Source organism: Pocillopora verrucosa, chromosome 11 (assembly GCF_036669915.1).
Source record: "Pocillopora verrucosa isolate sample1 chromosome 11, ASM3666991v2, whole genome shotgun sequence".
NCBI classification, from domain to species: domain Eukaryota; kingdom Metazoa; phylum Cnidaria; class Anthozoa; order Scleractinia; family Pocilloporidae; genus Pocillopora; species Pocillopora verrucosa.
In genome coordinates, this window is record NC_089322.1 from 20,295,250 (window position 1) to 20,298,200 (window position 2,951).

The following is a 2,951-nucleotide window of genomic DNA, read 5'->3' on the forward strand; positions in this document are numbered from 1 at the left end:
CTGGTCTTAATCACACTGAAGAAGGCTTCCTGCCTTCGCACATCATCAAGACGTTAGGGACCTAAATTAACAATCCACAAGGGTGGCGGCAACGTGGACGTGGCAAAACAAAACATCTAATAGGCAGAGCAAAAGCTTTGCACGTGCGTTTTTTCACCGTCCTTTGCAAAATAACATCGTGAAATCATCAAAATTTGGTGGCCTGAGAAAGGAAACTTCGACGGAAAATCGCGTAATTTTCAATTTGGGACTCAGCGCTACTCTTGTACATTACTTTGAGGCGAATTCATGGTGCCATAAAAAACGATAAACACATCCAGCCATTCGCGAAATTCTCTCCAAAAACATAAATTCATTTTTTTAATATAAAGGTCCCTAATTATTTCACTGGCTGCCAATCACTAGAGAGGAGTCAGTTGCGTGTTACTACTTGTACTCACATTAGAGGAGAAATGTTTTTCAAAATCTGAAACCTCTTAACGACAAAGTTTTTTATTTGAAACACTTATTACTTTCAAAACTTCAAAAATGAATTGCACTTTAACATCTACAAATTCAGCTAAAGTCACTTATAGTTATGATCCAGTTATTAGTAACCAATGCAACATATGGTTAATCAAATACACAGTAGGTCACGTTTCAACACTTCTTACACCAAGAATCCTGGAACCCTTATACATCGAATAATCATAATATTATAGAGCACTGAAATTTACCTTTGTTGCCCAAATACGGCCATGAACTACTGTTAAACATATACCCAGACGGCGGGTTTATTTTTTACGATACTCGAAATCAAATGTAGGAAAAAGCAAAACCAAAACAAAAGCAAAAACGGGAAAAGAAGCAAACTGAAAAGAACACGGAGGCACGTTTGGTTTTCACTCTCCTTACTTATATGATTAAATTAAAATTAGGAATTGATCAGGAATCCAATATGGCAACCGGAGTTCATAATCATTCGACATAGAATATAATTTCTAATAAAAAGAGAAAAGCAAACAAAAATCAAAGAAAAAATCAAGGTATAGTTGAGTAATAAAATCTGAAAAAATTTAAGTTGGAACGACTCAAATTACCTAAACATGATGCTCTTTAATACAGCTCATCTACAATTAGTTTTTATTTGACTGTACGCGTGACATATAAACCCTTTGTATGATAATGAACAAAACCGCGGCATCTTTTTTTTTGGGTACTGAATAAACGGCGGTTGTTGGTTTTTGAGCCCTCGTTTGTTGTACGAGCAAAGTTTTTATTAATTGTATAAAGAAAACGAAAAAAAAAGAGAACGACTCCACAGCAATATCCACCAGAAAGCTGAAAGCTAGTGTCTATATGTTTGTTGTTTTGTTTATCTCTTGTTTGTTTGTTATTTCCTTGAGCTTGTTCACCAAAGTCTGCCGATTTTGCGCTTCACTAAACAAAGACCTCGCTAAGCATACGTAAAATGTAGTATCAAAAACACAAGATGTACGTAATGAGCACTAACAGAAGCATTTAAATCACAGTTGATATCCCGTTAAAGTTGTGTTCTAAGTACGATGTTTCATTAATCTGGCTGTTACCACCTCTTCTTCCTAACCAGCATTCACAGGCTGAAGTATCTTCTCGTCTTCCTCTGCCTTTTTGGCTTCTTCTGCGCTTACTTGGAACAGACGGAGCGACGCTCCCTGTATGTTAGTAAACGACTTGCGTTTTGTGTTATGCAATTGCTCGATACTCTTGCCTAAAAATAAATAAAATTTGTATGTCACTTCCTTAAAAATGCATCTATGATTCAGTGCACACCGTGACACATCAATAATCATTAAACGAATAGAATCTATGTTGCCATGTGTTTGTTCAGTTGTAGATCTCAGATGACGTCGATTGTGGTAAAATGTGTTTGGAACTACTCGAAATATTTAATGGCTTGAAAACCCAATCAAAGAATGGAGAGCTGAAGGCAGGGGGACTAAGTAATGCTAATAATTAATAACTGGTTTCTGACCAGCCTTGTAATCTGCAAGGTCTTACCTTTTAGTCGACTCATTATTCTGTTTTCCCTCTGGGACGCCTCATACTCAACTCGTACGCCTCCTGGTTGTTGAGAGAGATTGGTCACCGCTGTGGCTTGGACTCCTCCGCTACCCATCAGCGATTCTTGTCGCCATGCGTAGTTCCTGGTCCTCTTTTGCCTGTCATCCCAGATTTTATCGATGAAACCGTGATGAAGGAAAAACTCCGGAGCAGATGCAGACTCAATTGAGCACATGGTACCTCCAATCAGACAATGCACTTGGTCGTGGAGGTTAACCCTGAGTTGTCTTTCAAAGTTCACGAAATTATTCTGAAGAATAACTTCTCGCACTGCGGTTGCGTCGGGAGGAATACCCCTAAATTCGCGGTTTAAGCACTTCTGTCCAGTAGGTGACACGGCAGACCAAACACCCTGTCTGAAAGGTCCATCCTGCACACAGCCTCTCCGGCCATTCCCACCAAACTAATCGCTCTGACGAAGGGCTAACGCTCGAAACGTCAGCTTTTTTACTCTTTACGGTGGCTAATTTACGTTTTCAACCCAGTTGTTAACACTAAATTACCTGCTATACTCTCCCACCGACACAGCACCACAGTTTCTTTAGAAACTTACCCCTTTATTCATTCCCACCAAACCCAGAGTCACCACTGTGCCAAAGTTCCTGCTCGTTTGATGCGTCCCATGGGTTGGAATCAAGACTCCAATCCCAGAAGGCAACAGTAACCTTACAATCGACCCTCCGAAGAAGATTTTCGTATTGGAGTATGAACCGGCGATGCCAAGGAAGAAACTGCTGTGCCCCATGGATTAACTCGAAAAAAAGCCTTTGATGTATATTGATCAGGTTTTCGTAATCTCTTCTAAATCGCTGGTCAGTTGAAGCTCTTTTTATAGCGCTTCTATAGCGCCTACGTTTTTCCAATGACAT

General features: G+C 39.6%; 1 pseudogene; it reads right to left on the bottom strand.

Annotated features, from left to right (window-relative positions):
* Positions 1-1,580: 1,580 nt before the first annotated feature.
* On the bottom strand, positions 1,581-2,951 carry LOC131768815 (tyrosinase-like; annotated as a pseudogene).